Below are 22,113 nucleotides of genomic sequence, written 5' to 3' on the forward strand. Positions count from 1 at the left end.
GATATCAATGTCAATAGTGACAATCCTCCAATAAAAAGATACAAGGTAACAATGAATGTGAAAAGAGGATTCATCTTACTGCTGCATCCAAGAAACATACCTTAATATCAAGACAGACATCACCTCAAGGTAGAAGGATGGAAAGTTATTTCAAGCAAATAGATCTAAGAAGGAGTTTGATGTAGCCATTTTAAGGTTTGACCAAATAGGCCTCAAATCAATAACTAATCAGAAGAGATAGGGAAGGACACTACATACTTATTAAAGGAAAATAAATGCCCCAAGAGGACATTGCAAATCATAACTTCTATTCTCCAAATGCAAAGATAATTAAACTTGTAAAATAAATACCACTACATCTTACATTACATAATGACCCTGATACATTAATAGGGGAGACTCCCATAGCCCACTCTTACCAATAGATAGGTCATCCTTACAAAAGCAGACAGAGAAATACTGTAGCTATCTTACATTATAAACCAAATGGACCTAACAGATACTTAAAAGAACATTCATTCAAACACAAAAGAACATAACCTTTTCTCAGCACCTCATGGAACTTTCTCTAAAATTAACCACGTACTCAGACACAAATCAAATCTCAACAGATACAAGATAATTGAAATAACACCCTGCATCCTATCAGACCACCATGGACTAAAGCTGGGTCTCATCAACAGCAGAAACAACAGAAAACTTAAAACTCATGGAAACTGAACAACCCACTACCAAATGAAAAATGGGTCAAGAAAGAAATCGAAGACTTTCTAGAATTGAATGAAAATGAATGCAAAACATACCTCAAATCAGATGACACAATGACGGTGGTTTTAAAAGGGAAGTTCATAGCACTATATACCTACAATTTTTAAAATAAAATAAAATAAAATTGAAGAAATTTCATACACATCTGAAAACAAAACAAACAAAAACAAAACCCAGCAGCACACATGAACACTCCTGAACAAAAATAATAAATCACATAAAAATCAAACTTCTTGAGATCTTTATAAATTTTGGATATTAGCCCTCTGTCAGATGTAGGGTTAATGAAGATCCTTTCCCAATCTGAGGGCTGCTACTTTGTCCTATTGACATTGTCCTTTGCCTTACAGAAGCTTCACAGTTTACTTTGATTGGCTCTTCCTATTTTTTTTCTGCTCATAAACACTTGCCAAATTCAATTAACCAGGGCAAATTAATTGAGGAGTTAGACTAATCAGTGGAGGAGCAGGCTACTTTATGATCAAAGAGAGAGAAGAGACCTACGTTACCTAATTCTGTTCTCTCAGAAAGACAGTGATATGCATGACATCATACCTTACCCCAGGCAATATATCAGAGGATTGTCAGCTATCGCCTGGAAGATCCCTCAGCACGTGTGCCTGAGTACATACACATGCAAACACACACACACACACACACACACACCAGGAGATTTACTCTTATCACTTACCTACTCTGACTTTGACATTGTTAGGAATCATGATCTCAAAGTGTTAAAGAAAAAAATATATATATATATATCTTTAAGTTCATATTAGTATGCTTAGAGACTAATGACAAGCAAAATCAGCTCTGTTAATGGCTCCCTGGGAACCTTTATTTGATCTGAACTGTTCTCTTAGAACACTCAGGAATGATGAGTGCCTGCATCTTCACATGCAAGAGAGTCAGGGAAGCCTACCATCCCATCCCAGGATATAAGATGGGTTCCTGTGGGGCCTCCAGAAAGCTAGCTGCCTGGAGAGAAAAACAACTTCACTTGCTTGGGAAAAGAAGAAAACTGGTTAAGATATACAACAGAGTAATCTGTGGCATTTGCAGCTTTAGCAAACAATATAACTAATAAAATAGATTAAGGAATATGCCATTAATAGCTATTTCAGAATATCAAACTACTAAACTACTAACTTACTATTTTAAATTGATTGATACAAATGTGCCAATTAGGACATGCTAGGGGAACACACAAAATGTAGATGATCATGTGTGTGTATGAGTCAATTATAAGCCAAAAGCAGCAATGACCTTTCTATTAATTTCAGATATTAACAATTACAAGTTGTGCTTTCAAACTCCATAAAATGCAAAGCTATCATGGAATAGAATTAAGAAAGAGCTTAAGAGATTCATTAAACTGAACTGTAGTGGCAACATCATTTTTTTCAGCAAATACAGGAATATATGTCTATCCATACACTATTTATGATACTATTTGAGACTTACATAAAATATAAGTTGAAAGAATGTGTTGCCTTCAATAATTTACAAAGGTAGAAAAAAAACAGCAAAGGAACTGGCAACAAACCTTTCTTTTCTCATGGTGTAATATACGGATATTACATCTACTGCTTCAAATACAGATTCTTAATTTGAGCCTCAACAAGTTTTGTACTGTGGAGAGATTAAAGGGTATCTGAGGAAAGACATATGAGAGGCTGTTTCTGGTGTATTATAATGTTGGAAAACAGATTGATCAAATCAAGTTGTTTCCTAACTTAATAATTATATTTAAAAGTGAATAGAGATATTTGCCACAAAAATCATTCCCAAAATTCTAGAGATGGCTCTGGCAATCTATGCCTCTTGAGGTCCTACTAACCATAGATGGTACTAAAGCATAATTGGTTTTTAAACTGTCAGATTAAAATTGCTCTTCCCTTTTGTATAGAACTGTTCTTTATTCGTTTTACATTCAGCTCACTGGCCCCCATCACCCCTCCCACAATCCTACTTGCATCCCCCCTGGCCTTTTCCTCCGAGAGGGTGAAGCTCTCTCTGGGTATCCCTCAACCCTGGTATATCAAGTGTCTGAGGGCTAGGTTCATCCTCTTCCACTGAGGCAAGACAAGGCAGTCCAGTTAGATGTACATGTCCCACAGACAAGCTACAGCATTTGGGATTGCCCTCACTCTAGCTGTTTGGGACCCACATGAAGGCCAAACTGCACATCTGCTACATATATGCCAGGAAGCCTAGGTTCACCCTGTGTATGTTCTTTGGTTTGTGGTTCAGTCTTTGAGAGCCCTAAGGGTCCAGATTGGTTGGCTTTGTTGGAGTTCCTGTGGTTCCTATCCCCTTTGGGTGCTGCAATCCTTCCCCATACTCTTCCATTAGAGTCCTCAACCTCAATCCACTGTTTGGTTGTGGGTGTCTGCATCTGAGTCAGCTGCTGGGTCAGAGGACAGCCATGCTAGACTCTTGTCTGCAAACATAACAAAGTATTATTAATAGGATCAGGGATCATTGCTTGCCCATGAGATGAATCTCAAGATGGTCCAGTTATTGGTTGGCCATTCCCTCAACTTCTACCCTATCCCACCTCCCTGCATTTCTTATAGACAGGATAAATTTGGGGTCAAAAGTTTTGTGTGTAGGTTGGTATCCCTATTGCTCCACGGGGTTCCTGCATAGCTACAGGAGGCAGCCACTTCAGGTTCCATATTCCAAATGCTGTGAGTCACAGGTAAGGTCACACCCATTGATTCTTTTGTACCTCCCTAATCGTAGGTCTCTGTCACATCCTGGAGATGCCCCCTACTTCCCCACTCCAGTCAGCTGCAGATTTCCATTCATTCTCATGGCCATCTGGCCATCATTCCTGTCACTCCCCACATCTGATCCTGAACCTCATCCTTCCCCTTCCCATACTCTCTCACCCAGTTACCCCTCTCTGTATGCCCTTTTATGACTATTTTATTCCCTCTTCTAAGTGAGATTCGATCATCCTCACTTGGGCCTTCCTTCTTGTTTAGCTTCTTTGGGTCTATGGAGTATAGCATGGTACCTGCATTTTATGGATAAATATCCACTTATAAGTGAGCAAATACCATGCATGTCCTTTTGGGACTGGTTAGGATCAGGATGATATTCTCAAGTTCCATCCAGTTGCCTTCAAAATTCATGATGTCTTTGATTTTAATAGCTGAATAGGATTCCATTGTGTAGATATAGCACATTTTCTTTATCCATTCTTCAGTTAAAGGTCATCTAAGAAGTTTCCAGTTTCTGGCTATTATGAATAAAGCTCCTATGGACATTGTTGAGCAAGTATCATTGTGGTATAGTGGAGCATCCTTGGGTATATGCCCAGGAGTGGTATAGCTGGGTCTTGAGGTAGAACTATTCCCAGTTTTCTGAGAAATTGCCAAATTGTTTTCCAAAGTAGTTGTACAAGTTTACACTCATACCAGCAATAGAGGATGTATTCCTCCATATCCTCCCAGCATGTACTATCTCTTGAGATTTTAATCTTAGCCATTTTGTTCAGTGTAAGACCAGAGTTTTTTGATTTGCATTTTCTTGACAACTAAGGAGTTTTACCATTTCTTTAAGTACTTCTTGGCCATTTGAGATACCTCTGTTGAGAATTCTCTGTTTAGCTCTGTACACCATTTTTAGATGGATTATTTGTGTTGTTGGTGTCTAACTTCTTGAGTTCTTTATAAATTTTGAATATTAGCATTTTGTCAGATGTAAGGTTGGTGAAGATCCTTTCCCACTTTGTAGGTTGCAGTTTTTTCCTATTGACAGTGTCCATTGCTTTATAGAAGCATTACAGTTTCATGAGATACCATTAGTCAATTGTTAGAGGTTTCAAGAAATCTATCCATGTATTTCTAACTTTTAGAGCCTCTGCTGAGAAGTTGTGTCTGTATGGTTGAGAATCAGCAGGTCTGTATGGTCTAGGAGCCACAGGTCTGATGAAAGTGGATAGAGAGGTGAAAGGAGAATGGGGGTATGTCAAGGATAGCAGACTGGGCAGCTTAGCGTACATCGGTGGACTCAATGAGCAGAGTAAATGAGTGGTGGAAGTGAAGCTCACCTGTATGGTTCAGGCTTCACAGGTTTGATGAAAGGGGGCAGAGAGGTGGGGATAGAATGCAGGTTCCGAGAGGACATCAGGCTGCTCAGGGCAGCTTGGGGTGCCCCAGAGGCTCAGCAAGTAGGGAAGACAGGTCTGATAAAAGGGAGAAGACAGAGGGGCTGGGGGAATGGAGGTCCAGAGGAGATAGCAGGCTGCTCAGGACCTTGTATAGAACTTTTAGGTCATTTTAAAAAGTCATTTCTTACTGGTCAAACAAGATTTCAGTAATTCAAATGAATGACCACAGAAATGTATCTACATCTGATCCAAGTGGGAGTTCTGTAACATCCAATTTTCATTTAAAACTGTGTGTGCTGAAAAGAAATTATTAAATCTTAAAATTAAGTAACATTTGGAAAGAGGCATCAATACTATCTGAAATCTGACAAAAGTAACACTGTTAAAAAATACAAAACTCAAAACTCAAACAAAACTATATAGAAAGCAATTAGAAAGTTAGCTGAGACCACTATAAATGAGAAAAGAAAGAAAGAAAGAAAAGAAAGAAAGAAAGAAAGAAAGGAAGGAAGGAAGGAAGGAAGGAAGGAAGGAAGGAAGGAAGGAAGAAAAAAGGAAGGAAGAAAGGAAGAAAGAAAAAAGAAAGGGAAAAACTTTGCAAGATCCATTTTAAAATTCTTCCATGCAATTTCACAGCAAGCCTGACATTACATTTACATGACAAATTAAAGAATTCTAGTTAAATCATAATTTTAAATATGATACATGAACTTTTATGTGATGTATGTGATGGACTTTCTAAACCCCTGTTGTTTGTGTGTGTGTGTGGGGGGGGGTCCTAATCTCTAGGAGCTATAGCCAGCAGCTCTAAATGCTGTGTTCTCTTGAATGTATCCAATAAGGGGGCATAGATTTTAGGAATAAATTGTTGGTAGCAAACAGTATAAATGACACCATGGTCTCTCTCTCTCTCTCTCTCTCTCTCTCTCTCTCTCTCTCTCTCTCTCTGTGTGTGTGTGTGTGTGTGTGTGTGTGTGTGTGTGTGTGTGTGTGTATGTGTGTGTGTGTGTATTTTGGCACAACAGAGCTAAAACTCAACAACATAGTTCATCTGTGCATGTTTATTTCTAGCCATCTAGAGACCTTAAGGGTCAATATGATTTACTAACATTCACTAAAGTTATTAAAATTGTTGTACTAAGTTGATGGAAAGGTGTTATTGCTTCTGTAACAAAAGCAGCTTTCATGCATCAGTTTACACATAATTCTTTATTGGGGTTATCTTCTATCTTCAGGTTCAGCTCTCAGAGTTCCATGGTTCATAAAGTTGATAGTTTGTGCTATATGCTGGCACTGTTTTTGCTTGCACAGTTCCCAGCATGTGGATAATGTTTTCTAGGACTTAAATTGGAAATATAGTAATTCTTTGCCCTCTCCTGGCTTTACAGAGGACCCCAGGAGGCCAGCAGTGGATGTGACCTTGGAGCAATGGGATCATGGAAACCACCTAGACTAAGAGATGTGAAAGATACCAGAGTCTTCAGATTTTTCCAGATAACTCCAGGCAGGAAAAGAGGTGCTGTTCTAAAAGGCACTAAATGAGCTGCAAGCTTTTTTCTCTTGAAAATAGAACCACTGCTCTGGGGAAAATACTGTAGCAACCAGCAGAACTAGAGAAGAGAATAAAGATGAGCAGTGTACAGGCTAGAAACAGCTGTGTATCCATACAGAGAGAAGACGTAAAGCAGACACATGAGACAGAGACAAAGGATCATCAACATCACATATAGTTCATTACACTTGGTGTCAAGAAAGATAACTGTCTTGAAAACTTGGAATTTAATCAATAAATTGCCCCTTGAGGAAAAAAAGTCCAAGTAAAAATGAATAAAAATAACTAAAAAAAAAATAGTTATAAAGAGAAACAAAGAGACTAACAGAACAAAACAAATCGACCAACAGAAAGTTGGTCTAAAAAGCTTAGCTGGCTCAAATACTGTGATAAAACATAACTATAATTCGTGAACATCATGTATCTAGCACATCTTTTAATTTGGCTTCATTACTACAGCACATGTCATTTCCCATGGCCTCATGCAAAGAATAAGCCAGAAAACCATCCAAATTTAAGAGGCGTGGTCTTTACGGGGAAATAACAGAATGATGTGATTCTAATTCAAAATACAGCAATAAGCTGTTAAGAGTTCACTATATTTTTAAATAAATGAGCAGCTCAAAGTTTAATAGTATTCATGAGATTTATTTTGCAGCGTGGGACTGTGGTGTATTTTTCACTTTAGGTACATCTCACTGGTTTCATTCTATCTCACTCAATGAATAACATTTCAGATACAAAGAAATACCCATCATATTTCTATCACTAGAACTCAGCATACAAATATCAGCACATATAACCTGTAATTATTAAGCAATTTCAATTTTAATCTAGATTGTAGTTACTTTTTTCCTTTGGGTAAAAACAAGAAGTTGTGATGAGATTCAGATTAAGTCAACCTTTATTCTCTACTATTGGCTATACGCTGTTATGAGTGCTTCCACAGTGATGAAAAACAATGGAGTTTTCAGTATGTCACCGTAATAAAAGGCCAAGGGAAATACAATTATGTAGGTAGAAGAAGTTAAGGACATAAGAGTATCAAGAATTTTCCATGATACAAAATGGAGAATAAAAGAAAATATCCTTATATCAGGAAAATATTAAGGATAAAATATGGACAATTTCAAATAGAATCTAGAAGTTAAAAGAAATGGTCCTGTGAAGGCTTGATGCCCCAGAGAAGGGTGATGCTAGAGAGGTGAGGCAGGAGAGGGAGCACCTCACTTAGATGCAAAGTGGAGGGAAATGGGGTGGAGCAGGTTCATAGAGGGAAGACTGGGAAGAGGGATAGCATTTGAAATGTAAACAAATAAAATGACTAATAGAAATTTTAAAAAGTACATAAAATTAGAATTTCCTTACTTCCCTAGGGATTCATACTAATGTAATATTGGAAACAGATCTTCCTGCAACAAAACATTAGCACAAAAGAAGAGGAAGGAGGAGGAGAAGGAGGAGGAGAAGAAGAAGGAGAAGGGGAAGGGGAAGGGAAAGGGGAAGGGGAGGAAGGGGAAGGGGAAGGAAGGGAAGGAGGGGTGAGAAGGAGAAGGAAGGGGAAGGGGAAGGAGAAGGAAAAGGGGAAGAAGAAGGAGAAGGGGAAGGAGAAGGGGAAGGAAAAAGAGAAGAGAAAGGGAATCTCCTTCACACACACACAAACACATATACACATGGACACACGCACAAATTAGTACTGAGCAAATGAAAATATCACCTTTAGTTTCATTTCATAATGAATGGAAATGTTTGCTCACTAAAGAGCACACAGAGGATGGAGCCTATGCTAGAGAACAGTGCAGTGCACATGTCTGTGCAGGTGCAGTACAGTGATGGGAAGGCAGGGTGCTCAATGGGAGCAGTAAAAGTCTGACTCAAAGGCAGCATAAAGGATGCTCACAATTCATGAGAACATAGGAAGAATAATTCGTTAAGGCACAGAAACAAGATGGCAAGCTAAGCGAAGTAAACAGAACTAAAAGGAATCCTGAATGGAATTTTAATATGAAAATGAACAAGGAGAGCACGAAACACAAGGTAAGACTATGTAAGAATAGAAAATAACTGAAGAAGGCTAGAGAGATGGGTCAGAGGTTGAAAGCACTGTTTGCCCTTCCAGAGGTCCTGAGTTCAATTCCCCAGCACCTACGTGGCAGCTCACAACCATCTATAAATACAGTCCCATGAGATCTGATGCTCTTTTCTAGTATCCAGACATACATGTGACAAAACATTCAAATAAATAAATAATGGAATCTTTAGAATTTTGCAGAATTTTTTTTTAAAAATTAATAGAAGAGAGTATTTAAGAATATAGTTCCCAAGGAAATTTCCCAAAAGATAAATAGATTGAAAGTTATCAAATATAAATACACAAGATCTAACCAAAAAAAAAACCTGGCTTAGCAAAAATAACACAAAGATATTTCTTAATAACATGACTAGATGGCCAAGAAGAGAACTATTATGTGGAAAAAATGTCAAACACAGAAAACAAGACACCTAGAAAAACTCCACAAGCCAAATAAGAAGTATAATTTATATTAGAATTTTTCCTAAGAACACTGAAAGAAGTGGGTAATTCTCTCTAAATATTCAGAGAAGGAGTATCTCATTCATTTCTATTCCTACACAATGAAGTTTCCAAGTTCAATAAAAAGACACACGCATTTGCAAACTGACTCTTAAAACTACAGCTAGAGAGAAAATAAGCTTCTGCCAACAAAATGATAAATGGAAAAATCCATGTAAATATATATATGGCCCTGGGTCTATTTAAGAATCAGACTCAGATCGAAACCAATGCAAGAACAACAGAGTGTGGTAATGAGATCTGACACTGGGCAGGTCTGTCAGGGAGATGGGTAGAAGGCCGTTTAGAGCTGACTCAAAGGCATCTAGATGACAAATCATATAGTGGTGTTTATCCGTGTTGGATACTATAAAGAGGACTGGAGCACTATAAAAGGGAGAACTGAGCAGAGCTGGAAGAATTCCAGTCTTCAGTTTCAGGAAGAATGCTATAATGTACGAGCCCAAATGCAAAGCCAGAAGATACTCACTTCAAATAAAAATGCAAATGAGATAAACCCATTTATTAAAATAGACTCCCAGATCAGACTAGAAAGCAAGTCTTACTTAAACACTATATGCAAGAAAGATACTGAAAATAAAGTGATTCAGAAATACTTTAAAGAGTCAAGATTAATAAGTAAATCCACTGTCTGTAGACAAGCATAAATGCACAAATAGAGGGACATAGAGACAGACTGAGACAGAGCAGATACATCACAAAATATCTAGTCAAGAAAATAACTGAAACACATACAAAATAAGACTAATTATACAGAATACTGTCAGACACAAGACTCTAATAACTTACGTTCGGTAAATGAATTTGAAAAAGATAAAATATCTGATTTCCTGGAAAGAAAGAGAATCTGTCATAGTTTGTTATACATCAAAAGCATTTCTAGGGTTCAACATACAGTCTGTTAGAACAAGTAATAGGGCCTTTAAGGAAAACCTGGCTGGGAGAAGAGACTGCTTGGCTTGGGTGGAGCCTGTCATTTCATTTAAATGAGGTCATGATCTGGACGAGGACCACTCCTCAAAAAGTGGATTCACCTTTAACCATGCTAGAAACACAAGCAAAATAGTTAGTCTTTAGTGATATAATATACCTTTCTTTCCCAAAAATCCTCACTTGCAGCACAGTAGATTATATGCCACATTCAGCTTTCAAACTAAGTCAGCCTGCTTTCCAAACTTATTAAAAAATAATTTTTTATACTGTAAATATATAATAATAAAACAAAATATAATATATAACTAAGAAAAATACATAAGAAAACAACAGCATGATATGTCAACTTTTCTCAGGTTACTCTATAAATTTAACACAACTTCAAAAAATTGCAGAACTATTTCTTTTACAATAGGCAAAATAAAAGAAAAAACCTTAAGTAAAACTTTCCACTGAAAATTCTTTAAGACAACAGCATTATAAAAATAATCTAGGCCTGGGGATGGAGAGATGGCTCAGGGTTAAAAGCACTGACTGTTCTTCCAGAGGACTTGAGTTTAATTCTCAGCACCCACATGGCAGCTAACAATTGTCTGTAACCCCAGTTCCAGAGGCTCCAACACCCCCAGACAGACGTGTATGCAGGCAGAACATCAATGCACATGAAATAAAAATAAAATATTGCATAAATAACTCTAGTCCTATTACAGACTGAAGCACTGTCATCTTATGAATATGCAGACAACTCTATGATTAGAACAGAATTTAATTTTAATTTAATTTTAACAATTAGAACTTTTTAAAAGATTTCTTTGAAATGTTTGATATTTGAGATCAGTAAGGGAAAAGTCGATTATTTAACCAGTTATATAATGATGTACTTCTAAGTATACTTGGAAACTAAATTGGATTCACATTTCATATATGACATAAGAACAAGTACAGATGATCAAAATTTGTTAAAGGATTAAAATGTATTTAAAGAAACTTCCAACATATTAGAAAATGTATTTTTAATGTACCAAAATTGAGAAACAATTGTTCAATATAAATTAGATTCAGATACCATAAAATAAAAATAATGACTATTTTGAAAACAAAGGCATAAAGTCCATGCTAAATAATCAAATGTCAACCAACAATATTTGAATATTTGGCTAACATCTAAAATTCCTGTCATAGGAAAAAGCTATTTTTCTACCATCAAAGAGAATTCTTTAAATTCATTAGAAGAAAACTAAGCACTCTGTAAGTAAAAATAGGCAAATACACAATTCAGAAAAAAAGAAAGTATAAATTAGTCTTAAAATGTGCTAATCTCTCCAATAGAAGAAAAAAAACAAAAACTGTAATGAATAATATTCAGTACCATATCTGGGAAAGAGAGTAGACAAGGGATACCTGAGACATCTGGTCATATCAGAAAGCAATAAAACTATTAAGGACTAAATGGGCCATGTCAGAGAGATACAGGAACCAACCGGAATGGGATATGATGGGCAATATGTGGCCATTTGAGCTTCAAAAAAGGCATGAATGCAAATTATGACCAAACAGATAGTATACAAACTGTCATCTGGATAGCCCCATCCAAAAGTAAGGAATAAAATACTTAAGCAAAACCAGGAATACCACTATAACTGGGTCTCTAAATCCTTATTCTGAAAATAGGCACATGAGGATAAGTAATTATCCTACCTTTCTGACATCAGGGAAATCAATTATTCCTAATTAGAATCTTTTACTGAAAAAGTCTAGCTAACAAGTGTGGAACAAAAGTAGAGAGTTTAAAAAGCACTGTTCTTCAGCCCTTCTTAAAACTCTTCATTCAAGCAACATGCACCCAGACAAACCATTTGTTGAAAGTTAAATGAAGACCTTTACAACAGAGGGAAGCACTGTGACCCTGCCAAGCCCCAGACTTGCACCAAAGACAGAACTGGTTCTGTGTCCCCTGCTTAGATACAATAAGTATCTAAGTATTAATAGTGTGGTATCTGTTAACATGCCAAGCTTCCTTCTAATCAAATACCAGGTGCTGTTTGTCTTCCAAGTATAGATAGACAGGTCAAGGAAGCAAACAGATAAATCCAGACTCTGAACTTCTTTGTCCCTAAGACAACCAGTCTGGTTTTTATTAGTCAGCATTAAGAAGTCAAAAAAAAAAAAAAAAACAGGAGACTTCTCTGTTTTGAAAAAGAGTAAAGATACAGAAACAAAATCAGCGAGTGTTCTGATTCAAATAAATCATTGGCAAGCAAGATGTTTTCTATCTCATTGATGCATTTTTCTAGAATTTTTTATTACACAAACTAGAACAATAATTGTTCAGATGAAGTATGACAATGGCAAAGGGACTAGATGATGAAATGTCCACAGGTTTGGGGATGCTTATTGAAAAGTGCAATGGAACCCTACCAGGCTCTTTGATAAATGTTTCAATTGTGAAAAGGGAATGAGCTAGAGAAGAGTCCTCCCTGAATGATACTGGTAGAATATGTTATTCTTGACAGTGCCTAGGAAGCTTCCTTCCTTTCCTTCCTGTGAGTTTCAGTTGGTCCCTACCAGGTGGAATGCAAACTAATATAAGGAAGTTACCTTCCTAATGTTGGTAAGGAAAATAATTAATGAATTCTGTATGGGTGTATGTCAGTTATTATCAACACTTAAAATATAGATGTCTACATTAAATCTGTAGCTGTCTGTTCTACAGAAACATCCTCATACACAAACCTGGAATTTATTGAAGCATTGTTTGTAGCAAGTGAGGAAATCTATAAGAGCCTTAAAGTCTATAAATACAGACTAATCAAAGTGTCATGTGGGTTTATCTAGAGAATACTAGAGCAGTCTTTGAGTAGTTTAGAATGAAATATGAGACAGAAAGTCAGAACTTTCTGTAATAACACAGATAATTTTTAAGTCTTTAAAATCACATAAATGCAACCGCAACAGATAGAGCAGGGTAGAGGAGCACAGTTCAGAAAGCTCGACCTACGTCTGTTCTGGTAGACAATTCTTTGTTGTGTCTGTCTTGCACACCAGAGGGTACAGCATTTTCCAACTCCCCAAGCTAGAGTGATGGAAATTATCTCCAGTCTTTAGTAGGTGACCTCCTGGAAGCACAATCATCAGATGGATTCCCCACAGCTCTCTCAAGCTTTCAGTATCAACCAGGCAAAAAACACAGCAGCTTATTTTCCTTCAAGAAATCTGGAAACCAGAAAATAACTGCTAAATGAAAACTCTTACCACCAGACAAAAGGAGATTTGGCTGAGTAAAGAAAAATAATTCCTCATGCAAGGCATTGGAGATATAAACCAGTCATTATATGAACCTGGGTTCCCATGTAAGTTCATTGTACAAGGTTCAAAGAAGGGAAGGACATGGTAACATTTCTGTTTAAAGCTTACATGGTCAGGAAATGACAACTGACAGGTATAAATACACTCATAAAGAAAGTAACAAGTACCAATAACAACAAACAAACAAGAATCCATGAAGCTTGCTAATGTGTTTATGTCTCTGTGTGTGTGCAAGTTATTAAGAACACACTGCAAATGTACTGTATTCAGTGCATTTGTAAATGAAACATTAGTAACAATAATAAGAAATAGTTATTTTAAGATATCAGATTAAAATACAACTAAATAAAATATCTAGAAATTAAACATTTAATTGAAATCAGAAATTTCAGAAGACTAGAATACAGCAGTAGTTTCAATTCAATAAGCAGTCATTAAACTAAAATCTAAAATCTCAGAATACAAAATGAACACAGAGAAACTGAGTTAGATCCCATTACATAAAGCATGAGACAGCCATTTAGAATAGAATTAGGTTGTTAAATATATCTCCAGCAGAAAATGATGAGAAAAATCATGGAAATAATAGAAGTGCAGAGATTAATGACTGAAATTTTACCAGAATTCCTATTTTTTTAACTAAAAAATAATACCCAACTCTCAGATCAACAAAAAACAGTTTTTCCTTCTTCTTTCGAATTGGAAAAAGTTTCATACGATATATTCTGATCAGAGTTTCACCTCCTTCAACTCCTCCCAAAACCTTCCCTGCCTCCCTAGCCACGCAAATCTCTCCCATTTCTTTCTCTCTATCATTAGGACACAAATAAAGAAAGAAAGAAAAAAAAGTTTTTTAAATGAGGGGGAGCGGGAAGCCACACAAAACAGACACACATAGACACAGACAGACAAACAGGTTTTCTCTCTCTCTCTCTCTCTCTCTCTCTCTCTCTCTCTCTCTTCCCATAAAAACACAAAATTAGAAATTATAATATATAAGGAAAAGACCAGTAGACAAAAAAAACCCAATTAGTACAGTATGAGACAAAATGTCTAACAAAATACAACTGAGTTTGTTTTTTCCTTGGCCATCTATTGCTAGGCATGGGGCCTGCCTACCATTAATTGTGATTAATGTACTCAGTAATAAATCGTTGGAGAAAATTAAGTTTTATATTCATTGCAAGTGGATGTCAATTTGTAAGTAGCATCTTGGTTAGAGGTGGGAGCCCTTGTTCACTTTCCCCCCTCAGTACTGGGACCCATCTAGCTTGAACCTGTGAAGACCCTGTCACCCAGTTCCTGCTGTCACATTCTCTGTGAATTCATATGAGCATCAGTCTGAAAAGACTGCTTCCTTGGAGTCATTTGTTTCCTCTGGCTCTTAAAATCTTTATGCTTCTTTTTCTATGTAGAGCCCTGAGGCCTGAGGTGAGGTTTTGATGAACACATCTTATTTAGGACTGAGTGTTCCAAAAATCTCTTCCTCTCTACACATTGTCCAGCTGTGGGTCTCTGTATAGTTCCCATCAAAGACAAGAGCAAGCTTGTTTGATGATGACTGATTAAGGCCATCTATGGGCATAAAAACTATCATTAGCAGTCATTTAATTCCTATTTTCCCTTAGCAAAACAATAGTAGTTGGTCTTCTCCCGGGTCCATGGCCTATCTGGTCTTAGATTCTTGGCAATTTGAACAGTGTCACACATGGGTTCCATCTCATGGGGTGGGCCTTCAATCCAATCAAAGAGTACTTGGTTACTCCTACAATGTTTAGGCCAAAATTGTACTAGTGTATTATGAAGGCAGATCCTCCTTTAAATCCAAGGGTTTGTAGCTAGTTACTTTACTTTTCTGGTAATGTGCAGAGCACAAGCCACAATATGTTTAAAGTATATCCAATTCTATGAGTCATCACGGGTTGGAGAGATACCTCTGTGGTTCCACATCTGGGCTGACAATGATCCCATAAGTGACTGTCTGATAAAAACACCAATGCTAGGTTTAAGAAAGCCCTCTTTTGAGTTTTTGGTGCCGGTTGTTATAACTCCATTTGCTAATTTCTATGTCATTTTCCCAAAACCAGACATTTTTCCTTGTACATCTTTTCATAAAAAAAAAACAACTCTTTATCCTTCTACTTAAAGTATCAGTAATTACTAATACATTTTAAAATATTTGATTTAATTTCTTAGAGAAAAATCTTCTAAAAAAAAAGTCAGAGATAGCAAGAGAGACTTTTGTTATGAAGGCTAGCAATATTGTCAAGTCCTTCCTCCAAAAAATGACTGTAAGATCATGCATGCCTCAGAATCTAGCAAGAGATGAATTAAGTACCTAACAGAAATACTTAACTCTAAACACAGGCTCATTTGCCCACACAAGCTGTGTATCACCTCTCTGATGTTTCACACAGTCCCACAAATCTCCAACAGTACAAAGGAACCAAGTGAGAGGAACACTTTGTGCGAACTCGAGTTCATATAGAAACCTTATTACTTCAAAATGTTCATCACAAACAACAGAGAAGAAAAAACTCAAAGTTGGTCATCATAAAGCTCTCTGGGAGTTTTTACATCAATGATGTGATCAACCATATATCTCTTCTGAAGCGACTAACAGCATGGCTCAACTTCCAGTCTGGAATTTTCCGTATTTCAAATGTGCAGCGTTAAGAATGAAAGAAGTGTCACTAAACTTATATTATCCATCTTAGTCACGCATTAAAAAAGAGATTTCTTGGCAAGTCCTGATACAACTGTGTAGGAGGGAGATTAATGGAGAGCAAATTGGGGAGTAATTAATCACGCTGCATAGGAAAGTGAAGAGAAGAAACAGAGATGCGGGGTTTGACAGGGAAATTCTAAGCTCTTTGTACTTGGCACTAGTCAAAAAAGGGAGGCATAATAGGTCTGAGAGGTTCATGAATATGCTCCAGTTAATCTGTATGTGCACTGAAATGCTTTTTAGTTTGGTTCATTTAAATCTGAAATTCCCTTCCCCATTGATGTCAGCTAGTTAGCCAAGATGGTGCATTACAGTTATGATCACTGCAGCGCACATAATTTAGATTTATTTCTTTGGGGACTCGACTCCACCCCCTGCTAGCTAATATGCTCACCATGTTTAATGATGCAAAAAATTTCCCTGAGTACAGGTTATTTATCTTTATCAGGGGCTGCGTTTGGCTGGCTGTCTGTTATCAGCCAGAATATTTGTTCCTAAGTGATTGGTTCTCATACATATTTCAGGACGGTCCTGAGGACCATATTATCAGTTAGATTTGCAGAAGTGTCTCGGTTCTTCAGATATACCTTAGTAATACTGATTTATGAATTTGAAACAGCTGAAATTATTATTCAATCCATGCATCCTCAAATCACTATGCTGCATGTAAAATCAATTTAAAATCTGGGAAAGTACTTTCCTTTGGAGGAGTTTGGGAGATATGCAGCAAATAACACGAAGTATAGGTATATGATGAGGAAAATCATCACACATTGACTTTCAGCAATCATGCTACTAGGCCATAACCAGCGAAGAAAACTCAAGAGATGAACAAGCAGGTCCCATCAGAACAGTCAGAAGCCAGGACTGCCATTGCCAGTGAGTCAGTGAAGAAAATTAAAGGTGTGGCCCTTGACAAAAAGGTGAAGTAATGTAGGCAACTGGGATTCTTCCCTTCACCCAAGCCCAATGTTCACAGGACCATGGAGGATGTTAGTTTTGAGAGTGCAACATTGTAAAATATCAGTATGTTATACAAAAACAGAAAAGTGTAATGAGCAAAAGTATGAGATGGTTTTAGAAAGTCAACCGTGACAATGATCTTTAGCTGACCTCTTCTCTCCCAGACTCCTCTAGTGCATTGCTGACCACGTAGTTTTCAAACAAAGCAAAGTAGCAACCTGGTGCAAACCAGATGGTAAGGCAGAATTGGAATGATGCTCTAACTGGCAGGGCAGGAGGGTGACAGAGACCTCTGTTTATAGATATTCTAATGCTTGGCTCTACCTTCTTTACACACTGATTGTAACTCAGATAAACAACAGTGTCAGTTGGAGAGTCAAGGAAATTGCCTGAAGTTCAAGATGTCTTTAGAGGCAAGCAGGGCAGTCAAGTCCTTTGATAAAGGCAGAGGTTCATTGCCAAGGAATGGCCCGCTCAGCCTCATGGTCCAAACAGGTACAAGTAGAGAAGCAAACATGTGTGGAAGCATTAGTTTGCACAAGAGTATCTACAAAAGTAAATCCATATAATTGGCCCAAGCTACTTCTTCTAAAAACTTTGAAGGAAATATAAAGACCACTGAGGGTTTTAACAGATATTTTTTAAAAGAAGGCCAATTGAACAAACATTTTTAAGGAAAGTAGAATTAATACTGAAAATAAAAGTGAATATTCAATTAATAAAAATGTATTTGGAGACACAAGTATTAGCAGGAATTGCTTGCAGAATCAAACGCATTTTTTATCAGGGAAATGTAGAAAAGGTGCTGGTGTTGAAAAATGAAACATTAAAAGCGAAGATTTGATAAACAAAATAAAGAGCAGAAAACTTATATCCAAAGACTGAAAAGCAAGCTATAGCAAAAGTCATAACACCTTTATACAAGGCGCCAGAAAGTAAACAGACATAAATGATTCCGTTTCCAAGGAAAAAAATTTAAGGTTCCAGAAAAGTTAGTATTATATTTAAAGTAGGAATGCTTCACAGAAAACAGTTTGTTAATTTGTACCTCACTGGTAGACTCCACACTTAGCTTGACTGAAGCCATAGGTGTAGTTCTCAGCTCACACACAAACAAAACAAAATCAAGGAAAAGTAATATTTGGTGGGGAAGTTGATAACCTGCTCCTGCTACAGGAAAACGAAGACAATTCAAAGAAAGAAAAAAATATTTAAAAGTCTTCCTGGAAACCTAGTGACGTTAAAAAACGATAGATCAATATGACTTCAAGCTTTTTCAAAAACAGACAGACAGACAGACGGACAGACGGACAGACAGACAGACAGACAGACAGACAAACAGACAAAAAACCCTGGATACAAAATCAATATTCTCAAAATGGAAGGATTGGAATTTTTGAATTTGAATTTTTGTAATAACACTTCCCTACTTCTTTAAACTGAAGATCATTTTAGTGGTCTAATGTCTCAGGAACAGAAGTGCAAAACACTATTTAAAGGGCTTCTTGAACATACTGAAGGAATTGTTCAGGGCTTCAGAGTGCTTGCCATTCTTCCAAGATTGCAATTCAATTCAACCTGTGGGTCGCAACCCCTTACACGGGTCAAACGACCGTTTCAGAGAGGTCAAATGACCCTTTTACAGGGGACACCTAAGATCAGTGAAAAACACAGATATTATTATGATTTATAGCAATAACAAAATTATAATTATGAAGTAGCAATGAAATAATTTTATGGTTGGGGGTCACCACAACATGAAGAACTGTATTAAATGGGTCCTAGAAGGTTGAGAACCACTGTTATAGACGAAGATACCAGAAGTCCTGTTCTGAGCCTTTCGTGTCACACATATACATGAGCCTCTGCCTGAATACACTCCTGTATGCACCATACATACAACACACACACACACACACACACACACACAAACTCATACACAGAGAAACAGACAGAGACAAAGAAGAAGACAATTGAAATTTATTAAGATATATTTACGATACAGTAAAAATTTGGCTAACCTTTTTAATTTGAGAATAGCTACATGCCAAACTATATGGCAAACATCACTTAAAATGAAGAAACATCATCTTTAAATTAGAACAAGGCAAATATTTTCAAATCAATATTTTAAATTCTCTAGTATAAACAAGAAAAATTATTGTTTCTAGATGATCTGATTGTAGACATTAAAACTCTTTAAAAATCAATAATTTCTGGATAAAAATCAATTTGACACAACCCAGTAACTTTCCTGTATACCAACAATAGCCAAATAGAAAATTAGTCATTATGAATCACATTGAAACCAAGAAAACAATATTTCCTAGACCTTGAAACAAAATTTTAAAGCCCAAAAGATAATATAACAAAGATTCTAAAAAAGATGTTCTGCTTTTCAGTGATAGAAAATTACTATCAAAATTAATAAACTGAATTCTAATTATAGTCCTTACGAAATCTTGGAGTAGACTAATAAACCATTAAGATCCACGTAGAAAAATAGAAGCCCATGGAAATGGAAATCAGTTCTTAAAAAGAAGCAAAAATGACAACCTAACAAAAGACCAAGGCACTCTTCAGAGCCCCAAAAATGCATTTAAAATTATAACAATAAAATAATAAGCCATGCTCATATAAATGGAGAAGTTAAAGATATCATAAACCTAAAAAATAATCCCATCCAAGTGTGGTAAGCAACAGGATGTACTGCAAATCAGGGGATGTAGTTTCTAGAAGTTAAAAAAAAAAAGAATCCTGTCTCAGTATAAAATACATGGTGACTTAGTAGACTCAGAAGGGAAAATTCTAAAAGAGAATACACAGAAAATTTCTAAAAGGAAAAGATTTGCCTTGTGAAATTAAATAAGATCCCCAAATAGGAGATTAAAACTCATGTTTCAAAATTTAGAATAATGCTTATTCTAAAACATTTATTCATTTTTATTTGTTGTGTATGAGTGTCTTGCTTACATATATGTCTGTGAGCTACTTGCATACCATGCCCTTGAACACCAGAATGTTCCAGCACTAATGCCTATTCTTTACCAATTCATTTCATGTATGAAATTAGATATACTGAGATAATGCACTTGGCATTTCTTTAAAAATTAGGAAATTGCTTCTGAAAATAACATGGAACTGGTATAAATTTAAATAAACTGTACAGAAATTTCAAAGATATTCAAATATCTAAAATGTACATAATAACTATTCTCACAAATAATTAAGATTTGAAATAAGAATAGTAATTAGGATATGCCTGACATGAATTAGGACTAAACATTAGGAAAGCTCTGGAAGAACTAACTAGTCAACCTAGTAATTGCTGTACAAATATGTTTTCCATGAGCTTCGAAGTTTTAGAAAGTGAGAAGTTTATAATAAGTACTGGAACTTATGCACACATGCCCGAAGAAGCACATTGCCAGTTAAATGATAAGAATAGGTAACTGTCCCTTTGGTGATATAGTGGGGCATATTTTAGGCATATGCCTAATAGTAGTATTAGCTAGGTCTACAGGTAGAACTAGTCCCAGTTTTCTGAGGGACCACCAAATTGATTTCCAAAGTGGTTGAACAAGTTTGCACTCCCACCAACAATGGAGGAGCGTTCCTCTTGCTGAACATACCCACCAGCATGTGCTGTTTCTTGAGCTTAATATCTTAGTAATTTTGAACATAAAATAGACTCTTAGGGTTGTTTAGATTTGCATTTCCCTGAAGACTAAGGACACTGAACATTTCTTTATGTTCTTTTCAGCCACTCAAGGTTCATCTGTTGAAGAAATCTTTTTCAGGTTCATTCTATGTATATTTTGTGGAAATTAAATATCTTTTTTATTGGATATTTTATTTACATTTCAGATGTTATCACATTACCGCATTTTCCCAACCCAGGAACCCCCGATCCTATCCTCCCGCCTCCTGCTTCTATGAGGGTGTGCCCCCCACCCACTCCCACCTCCCCACACTCGAATTTCCTTATACTGGGCGTCAAGCTTTCATGGGACCAAGAAGCTCCTTTCCCACCTATGTCCGACAAGGCCATCCTCCCCTACATATATAGCTGGAGTCATGGGTCCCTCCCTATGTGCTCCCAGGCTGGTGATTTAGACCCTGGAAGCTCTGGTTGGTTGGTATTATTGCTTTCCCCACAGGGCCACAAACCCTTTCAGCTCCTTCAGTCTTCTCTCTAACTCCTCCATTGGGAACCCTTTGATCAGTTCAATGGTTAGCTGTGAGCATTCACCTCTGAATATGTCAGACTCTGGCAGACCTCTAAGGAGACAACTATATCAGGCTCCTGTCAGCATGCACTTCCTAACTTCCACATGAGCATCTACCTTTGGTTACTGCACATGGGGTAGATACCCAGGTGGAACAGTTTCCAGACAGCTCCTTCTTAAGTTTCTGTCCCACACTTTGTCTCCATATTTGTTACCCCTTCTAAGAAGGACTGAAGGACCCACACTTTGGTATTCCTTCTTCATGAGCTTCATGTGATCTATGAGTTGAATCTTGGGTATTGCGAGTTTCTGGGCTAATATCCAACTATCAGTGAGTGAATACCATGTGTGTTCTTTGTGATTAGGTTACCTCACTCAGGATGATATTTTCTAGTTCCATCCATTTGCCTAAGAATTCTCAAATTCATTGTTTTTAATAGCTGAGTAATACTCCATTGTGTAAATGTTCTACATTTTCTGTTTCCATTCCTCTGTTGAAGGACATCTGGATTCTCTCCAGCTTCTGCCTAGTATAAATAAGACTGCTATGAATGTAGTCGAGCATGTGTCCCTGTTATATGTTGGAGCTCATACTTAAACCACACAAAGACTCAACAAAGAAGGAGAGCTTCAGACCAATCTCCCTTATGAATATCGATGCAAAAATACTCAATAAAATTCTCACAAACTGAATCCAAGAACACATCAAAACAATTATCTATCATGATCAAGTAAGCATTATCCCAGGAATGCAGGGATGGTTCAACATTCAGAAATCCATCAATGTAATCCACTATATAAACAAACTCAAAGAAAATAAAACCACATGATCATCTCACTAGATGACAAAGCATTTGACAAAATTCAACATCTCTTCATGGTAAAAGTTTGGAAAAATCAGGAATTCAAGGCCCATAC

Source organism: Grammomys surdaster, unplaced genomic scaffold (assembly GCF_004785775.1).
Source record: "Grammomys surdaster isolate TR1022 unplaced genomic scaffold, NIH_TR_1.0 97, whole genome shotgun sequence".
NCBI lineage: Eukaryota > Metazoa > Chordata > Mammalia > Rodentia > Muridae > Grammomys > Grammomys surdaster.